Genomic DNA, 9,513 nt, shown 5'->3' on the forward strand with positions numbered 1-9,513 from the left:
CCTGCTCACACCCTTGCTGACTTAGGCATCGGAGTGTCTTTGCAGGTACCACCCCCATTCGTTCATACTCACAAGTCGGACGGAGGCCCCCAAGACGCAGACCCGTTCGAAGGCTTCCTTCCTCAGACGATTGGGCCAACCCAGTGAGTCCAGCCCAACAATCTCCGGTTACCCATCGTAACACTTTCATTTTAAATAAATTAATTTTTTTATAATTTTATTCTTAAAGATTTTTAGTTATCATGAAATGTTTGTAAAATGACTAGTATATAAACTTGCAGAAAAAAATAATATATATACAAAAAATATAAATTATACATTTTGTCTCTAATGTATCAAAATTCTTTAAAATTATAAAAAAATAAATTTATTTAAAATGAAAGCAATGTGATTAAGTGTAATTTATTTAGATGTAATTAAAAAATAATTGAATACTATGTACAGTAAAAAATTAATATTATTAAAAGATAGAATTAAATTAAAATTTATTTTTATGTATCATTTTTGTCCCTAACGTTTTCGTCTTATTTAAGCCCCTAACTTTTTAAAATCGTCTTAATTTTGTCTCGTCGTCAATTCTGTTAACGAATCTCTAACGGCAGGACAACATTGAGTCAATTTTAAAACATTAGGGACTTAAATAAGAAACGTTAAACGTTAGGGATAACTTTGAGACTTACCCCAAACGTTAAGGATAAAAACAATACTTTACTCAATAAAAAAAATAATTGCGTTCGCTACGCAAATCTAATTAAACACTTCTTTTAATTTGAGAAAAACATAGCACTCCCGACACATAAGCAGATGCATGGTCAAATTTGCAAATTGGCATACGTACTTTTAATACTAAAAAAATGTAATAAATTCATCACAATTAAACAACAATTTTTTTTTTTTTTTTTGAAAAAATCTAATTAAACACTTCTTTTAATTTGAGAAAAACATAGCACTCCCGACACATAAGCAGATGCATGGTCAAATTTGCAAATTGGCATACGTACTTTTAATACTAAAAAAATGTAATAAATTCATCACAATTTAAACAACAATTCTATTATGTTACTAACAAAAATTCTACTAATTTTTGTCAATTTTTGTTTATGATTATATTTAATAAAAGTATTTTTGTGAATGTATCTAATAAAAATATCTTTTTTATGATTGTGTCTAATAAAAATATCTTTATAAATGTACCACCTAAATGTGTCTCTTTATATATGTATTTAAAATATAATAATTAATTATTGTTAGCAATAAGTTGGTAGATAATATATTGGTACCTTATACTTTTTTTTTAAACAATCAGCTACCTAAAAAAAATTTTAAAAATATATAATAAATCTAAACAACAATTAGAAAAAAAATCAAACGAAAAATTTTGAAATTGAAACATTTTAAAAATAAGAAGTGAAAACTTTGTTTTTAAACTTGGCCTTGAATTTTTTAAATATAGTATTCTTGTCAGTTAAACTTTCAGATGACGCCTTTAAAAAAGACGAGAAATGAAAAAGATCTATAGCCGAAGAATTATTAGGGAATAGTTTTCATATATGAAATGTATGAGAAAAGTGACATTGTTTTTTGAATCAGAGACAAACAAAGAAGCTAAAAAATAGAAATTTTTTGTTGGTGACATTAGTTACTTGATGTATTAGATGCAATGATAAATTTTTTACTTTTAACTATTAAATAATATATATAAAGATATAAAAAAATCTCTTTTGTTTTTTACTTTTAACTATTATAATTTCTAAAAGTATAAACAAATTATAATTTTTGTATTCACAAACATTAAAGTCTTTGTAATTATAAATATTGTTTCCAAAGCAAAATAAACATAATCTAAAACATAATTAACAATATTGTCTCTAAAACAAAACAAACATAATCTAAAACACCCAATTTTCATTTTCATTCTCTTGTAAGTTGGGTTGGGGAAGTTGGATTTTGGTAAAAAAATTATAAAAATACCCCTTGCTAAAAAAATACTAAGCCCGGCGGGGAAGCCCGCCCCGCCCCGCCAAAGCTCGCCAAAACCAGCGGTTTAAGCGGGTTTTTGCTATTTGGCGGTCCCAATTTTCTAGCCCAACCCGCCTTTTTTGGCGAGTTACGCGGGCCGCCCCGGCGGGTTTAGGCCCGTTTGCCACCCCTACGTATATCTGAGCTCTGTATAAGGGTTTGCTGTTGGCTAATGGGTTGCTGCATACATAAAGCAGGATTCGAACCACTGGCACTTGCTTAAGCGAATGAATGAGCTGGCCACTCGACCAATCCAAATTAATTTTGGCATTCTTATATTACTTAAATATACACTCGTAACATGTATGGTTTTAGTGAGATTCATCATTATTAATAATGAGAAGTTCATCTTATCTTCTCAATCTTTTTCTCCTTCTCTCTCTCATCGAACGCATCTTCGCTTCATCCTTATCTATGAAAATTTGATTGAACCACTCCTAGACTTACCTTTTTGCATGGTGCAGTGAGTGTGAAAGGAGTTGGATATTTAGATTTCGATCGAAAACAGAGAAATTTATGTGATGAATCCAGGATTTTATCCATTTCTTCGTCACTTATTTTACCCCATTTCTAACCCTAATTTCTTTCACATTCTTCGATTCTATTTTCTTTCATTCTTTGATTTTATTTTATTTTCTTTTTCACACGTAGACTCACACAACTGAGTTTCTGAGAGCTACCTCAATTCTCGCTTGATACATCAAGAAAGCATAGATTTGAGGGCTCCGATCACGAGACTATGTATGAAAGGTCTTCGATATATTCTTTTAAAGGTTAGAATTAGTGAAATTGCAACCATGACTGATCCGAATCAAGCAAGTCCTATGGAGAATCAAAGTTTCTCAACAACAGATTTGCAAACTTTTGCACGAATGATGAGTCAAATAGCCACAATGCAGAGTTAGATTACTCAATTAGGCAGAACAAGTTTAATTTAAATATGCTTCAAGATCTCTCAAGTCCGTTCTATCTCTACACTGGAAAGAGTCAAGGTACTCCTCTTACGACAAATCCTCTCATAAATTAGAATTATCCATTCATGGTCCTGTTCGGTATGGCTTGCATTGAAGTCTGAAAACAAGTTGCAATTTATAGATGGTTCCCTTCCTAAACCTGAGAGATCATATAGTTCGTTTGAGGCTTTTTGTGCTATCTTTTTCTTTCAATCTTATCTCAGTGTCTAAAGCCACTAACACTCTTCCCTATTAGTTTTTGTTTAATGAAATTCATTGTGAGATCCAAAAACGCAGGAGCTTGAGGATGATTAGCGCTTTTAAACTACAAACAGGGCTGTATATACTAAAAATTGGTAGCATCACCCGACATACATCAGCCACACAGACAAAAACAACTGCCGAAGACCATCCTTTGGCAAGTGCATTAACTAGTGAGATAGATTTAGGTGCACTATGACATAGTAGATTAGGTCATATTTCGTATGATAGAATAGAACTCATGAAAAGGCATTATAACTTTCTTTCCTACAAATTGAAATATGCCCCTATGAGCCATGCCATTTTGGCAAACAAAAGAGACTTTCTTTTTCTTACATTATCACAAAATCTATTTTTTGTTTTGACAACCACATGAATATTTAAGGACCATTGGCAATTCAATCTATTAGCGACCACAAATACTTCCTCACCATCGTGGATGATAAAAGCAAGTTCACATGGACATATTTCATGAAAAATAAAGCTGAAGTAGCTACTTTGATTCCACATTTTGTAAAACTCGTTAAAACTCAATTTCATACCTCAATTTCATACAAAAATAAAATGTATAAGAACTGATAATGGCAAGGAATTCATTATGTAGTCCTTTTATGATTCTCAAGAAATAATCCATCAAACTTCCTATGTGGAAACCCCACAAAATAATGGCATTGTAAAGCGCAAATACTCATATATTCTTAATACGGCTAAAGCCTTAATTTTTGAAAGCAATTTACCATTAAAGTTTTGGAACTATGTTGTTGCTCAAGCTATTCATGTTTTAAATAGTGTTCCTTCTAGCCCTCTACATGCCAGGAGCCCTTATCTTATTTTGTTTGATAAATTGCCAATCATACAACATTTTAAAACGTTTGTTTGCTTGGCATTTGCTCAACCTTGAGTAATCACAGAACAAAACTACAGAAGAAAGCTCGAAAAGCCATATTCTTGGGTTTCAAAATGGGAACCAAAGGTTTCATTGTACTAGATATAATTACAAAAGAAATTTTTATTTCAAGAGATATCATTTTTTATGAGCATATTTTTCTATTTCAGCAACATAAAACTGTCTTAGATTCTCTCTTTTCATCTCATGATCCTTATGCTACTACACATACCAAACCTATCTTTCCCATGTCTACACCTACATCATTTCATCTATCACCTCCTTCATTCCACACTCCATCTCATGCACCACGCTTAGATAATTTACTCTCGTCCCATGACACTCACACCCGTGATTCCATTCTAAGGGATCCCACTAATCCTAACTCTATTTCTAGGAAGATATTGTCAACATCCCTAAAAGAACCTCACAACCTCATGACCCCCAAACACCACTTAGAAAATCCAGTAGAATCTGTAGACCTCCTAAGCACCTTGCTGATTTTCATTGTATGCATGTCACTACTATGCCAAACACTTCTAGCATTGTTACTCCATCATGTCCCAAGCAGCGTCTCTCACAAGTTCTTTCATTCGACAATCTCTCACACAAACAAAAAGAATTCTCTCTTGTCATTGATACCATTATTGAACTAACTAGTTTTGAGCAAGCCATTAAATATGATTGTTGGAAGAATGCAATTAAGGATGAACTTCAAACTCTAAAGAACAACAAGACTTAGATTATCACTATACTTCCCAAAGGCAAGAAAGTTGTTAGTTCAAGACCAAATTGAAGCCTGATGGGTCTGTTGAATGCCACAAGGTGCGACTGGTCGCTAAAGGATATACCAAATGATTGGCTTTGATTACTTTGACACTTATAGCCCGGTAGTCAAAATGTCAACATCCTGTGTTCTCTTAGCTCTTGCTGCTCACAAAGGTTGTTTTCTCCACCAATTATATGTTAATACAGCCTTTTGTCATGGTGACCTTCCGAAAACTGTTTACATGAAAGTGACCCTAGGTCTTTCGGCTCCTCCCAATATTGTATGCAAACTTAAGCGCTCCCTCTCTGGGCTGAAGCAAGCCAGTCGCCAAAAGATTCACAAGCTATGCTTAATTTTGAAGTTCTCTGGTTTTTGACAATCTCGGGCTGACCATTCTCTCTTCACCAAAGGTTCAGCCTCTACCTTCGTAACCATCTTGGTCTATGTTGATGACTTTGTTCTTGCTGACAATGACATGGGACAAATCACTCAGGTTAAAAGCTTTACTCGATGCCAAATTCAAAATCAAGGATCTCAGTCGTCTTAAATATTTTCTTGGCTTTGAAATTGATAGGAGCAAGGAAGAAATCATGTTATACCAACAAAACTATGCAGCTGATCTCTTGGAGGAGTTTGGCTTGACAAATTTGAAACTTGCCACAACTCTTATGTGCTACACTTCTCATATTTTAAAGTCATCTGGTTCTCCTCTTCATGATTTGACTCCCTATTGTAGACTTATAGAGAGGCTATTGTATTTGACCGGCACTTGTCTGGACATTAGTTTCGCTGTCAACAAACTCAGCTAATACTTAGATTGTGTGACCACCGAACACTTCAAGGATGGTTTGCACATTTTGAGGTATATTAAGCAAATTCTAGCCAAGAGAATCCTCTTCTCTTCTAGTTTAGACCTTCACCTCACTAGCTATTCTGATTCTAATTAGGGAACAAGTCCCAATACACGCAGGTCGGTGTCTGGGTTCTGCTTCTTCTTAGGATCCTCGATTGTTTCTTGAAAGAGTAAAAAACAGGTCACAATGTCGCGCTCTTCAGCTGAGGTAGAGTATAGAGATTTGGCTCTAGCTACTAGCGAAGGACGTTGGTTGACCTATATCCTTCATGACTTTTAAGTACAACTGGAAAAACCTATCTCTTTCTTCTGTGACAACAAGTCAGCGATCCACATTGTGTCAAATCCCGTCTTCCATGAACGCACCAAATATATCGAGATCGATTATCATACGGTTCGGAATCGTATCCAAGATGGTTCCTTAAAATTTCTACCCATCCCTACCTCTCAACAAATTGTTGACATTCTTACAAAGAGCTTAGCTCCAAGTCCATTCACAAAGTTTCAATGCAAGCTTGGCATGTATGATATCCACATCCCAAGCTTGAGGGAGATTGTTGGTGGACATTAGTTACTTGATGAATTAGCTGCAATGATAAAATCTGTTAGGAGATTGCCATCTTGGCACAATTAGTTATAGTTTTGTTATTTATCCTCTGTTTTTTAGCGTTAGTCAGTTAGCATTTTTTTTGTTATTTATCCTCTACTTTTTAGTATTAGTTAGTTAGCATTCCTATGTTACTTATATATACACCCGTAACATGTATAATTTTAGTGAGATTCATCATTATTAATAATGAGAAGTTCATCTTATCTTCTCAACTTTTTTCTCTTTCTCTCTCTCTTACCAAACACATCTAAGCTTCATCCTTATCTATGAAAACTTAATTGAACCACTCTTGAACTTATCTTTTTGCATTTTTAGGTTAAAAAATGCTACAAATTCAACTATCTCTTCTCCCTAATCTCAAATCAATTTTATTAAATAGAAAGAAAGGGCAACAAGATAGTTGTTGCTCAAGCTATTCATGTTTTAAATAGTGTTCCTTCTAGCCCTCTACATGCCAGGAGCCCTTATCTTATTTTGTTTGATAAATTGCCAATCATACAACATTTTAAAACGTTTGTTTGCTTGGCATTTGCTCAACCTTGAGTAATCACAGAACAAAACTACAGAAGAAAGCTCGAAAAGCCATATTCTTGGGTTTCAAAATGGGAACCAAAGGTTTCATTGTACTAGATATAATTACAAAAGAAATTTTTATTTCAAGAGATATCATTTTTTATGAGCATATTTTTCTATTTCAGCAACATAAAACTGTCTTAGATTCTCTCTTTTCATCTCATGATCCTTATGCTACTACACATACCAAACCTATCTTTCCCATGTCTACACCTACATCATTTCATCTATCACCTCCTTCATTCCACACTCCATCTCATGCACCACGCTTAGATAATTTACTCTCGTCCCATGACACTCACACCCGTGATTCCATTCTAAGGGATCCCACTAATCCTAACTCTATTTCTAGGAAGATATTGTCAACATCCCTAAAAGAACCTCACAACCTCATGACCCCCAAACACCACTTAGAAAATCCAGTAGAATCTGTAGACCTCCTAAGCACCTTGCTGATTTTCATTGTATGCATGTCACTACTATGCCAAACACTTCTAGCATTGTTACTCCATCATGTCCCAAGCAGCGTCTCTCACAAGTTCTTTCATTCGACAATCTCTCACACAAACAAAAAGAATTCTCTCTTGTCATTGATACCATTATTGAACTAACTAGTTTTGAGCAAGCCATTAAATATGATTGTTGGAAGAATGCAATTAAGGATGAACTTCAAACTCTAAAGAACAACAAGACTTAGATTATCACTATACTTCCCAAAGGCAAGAAAGTTGTTAGTTCAAGACCAAATTGAAGCCTGATGGGTCTGTTGAATGCCACAAGGTGCGACTGGTCGCTAAAGGATATACCAAATGATTGGCTTTGATTACTTTGACACTTATAGCCCGGTAGTCAAAATGTCAACATCCTGTGTTCTCTTAGCTCTTGCTGCTCACAAAGGTTGTTTTCTCCACCAATTATATGTTAATACAGCCTTTTGTCATGGTGACCTTCCGAAAACTGTTTACATGAAAGTGACCCTAGGTCTTTCGGCTCCTCCCAATATTGTATGCAAACTTAAGCGCTCCCTCTCTGGGCTGAAGCAAGCCAGTCGCCAAAAGATTCACAAGCTATGCTTAATTTTGAAGTTCTCTGGTTTTTGACAATCTCGGGCTGACCATTCTCTCTTCACCAAAGGTTCAGCCTCTACCTTCGTAACCATCTTGGTCTATGTTGATGACTTTGTTCTTGCTGACAATGACATGGGACAAATCACTCAGGTTAAAAGCTTTACTCGATGCCAAATTCAAAATCAAGGATCTCAGTCGTCTTAAATATTTTCTTGGCTTTGAAATTGATAGGAGCAAGGAAGAAATCATGTTATACCAACAAAACTATGCAGCTGATCTCTTGGAGGAGTTTGGCTTGACAAATTTGAAACTTGCCACAACTCTTATGTGCTACACTTCTCATATTTTAAAGTCATCTGGTTCTCCTCTTCATGATTTGACTCCCTATTGTAGACTTATAGAGAGGCTATTGTATTTGACCGGCACTTGTCTGGACATTAGTTTCGCTGTCAACAAACTCAGCTAATACTTAGATTGTGTGACCACCGAACACTTCAAGGATGGTTTGCACATTTTGAGGTATATTAAGCAAATTCTAGCCAAGAGAATCCTCTTCTCTTCTAGTTTAGACCTTCACCTCACTAGCTATTCTGATTCTAATTAGGGAACAAGTCCCAATACACGCAGGTCGGTGTCTGGGTTCTGCTTCTTCTTAGGATCCTCGATTGTTTCTTGAAAGAGTAAAAAACAGGTCACAATGTCGCGCTCTTCAGCTGAGGTAGAGTATAGAGATTTGGCTCTAGCTACTAGCGAAGGACGTTGGTTGACCTATATCCTTCATGACTTTTAAGTACAACTGGAAAAACCTATCTCTTTCTTCTGTGACAACAAGTCAGCGATCCACATTGTGTCAAATCCCGTCTTCCATGAACGCACCAAATATATCGAGATCGATTATCATACGGTTCGGAATCGTATCCAAGATGGTTCCTTAAAATTTCTACCCATCCCTACCTCTCAACAAATTGTTGACATTCTTACAAAGAGCTTAGCTCCAAGTCCATTCACAAAGTTTCAATGCAAGCTTGGCATGTATGATATCCACATCCCAAGCTTGAGGGAGATTGTTGGTGGACATTAGTTACTTGATGAATTAGCTGCAATGATAAAATCTGTTAGGAGATTGCCATCTTGGCACAATTAGTTATAGTTTTGTTATTTATCCTCTGTTTTTTAGCGTTAGTCAGTTAGCATTTTTTTTGTTATTTATCCTCTACTTTTTAGTATTAGTTAGTTAGCATTCCTATGTTACTTATATATACACCCGTAACATGTATAATTTTAGTGAGATTCATCATTATTAATAATGAGAAGTTCATCTTATCTTCTCAACTTTTTTCTCTTTCTCTCTCTCTCACATCTAACATCTAAGCTTCATCCTTATCTATGAAAACTTAATTGAACCACTCTTGAACTTATCTTTTTGCATTTTTAGGTTAAAAAAAATTCAACTTTCAACTATCTCTTCTCCCTAATCTCAAATCAATTTTATTAAATAGAAAGAAAGGGCAACAAGATACCA

Source organism: Arachis ipaensis, chromosome B02 (assembly GCF_000816755.2).
Source record: "Arachis ipaensis cultivar K30076 chromosome B02, Araip1.1, whole genome shotgun sequence".
Lineage (NCBI taxonomy): Eukaryota > Viridiplantae > Streptophyta > Magnoliopsida > Fabales > Fabaceae > Arachis > Arachis ipaensis.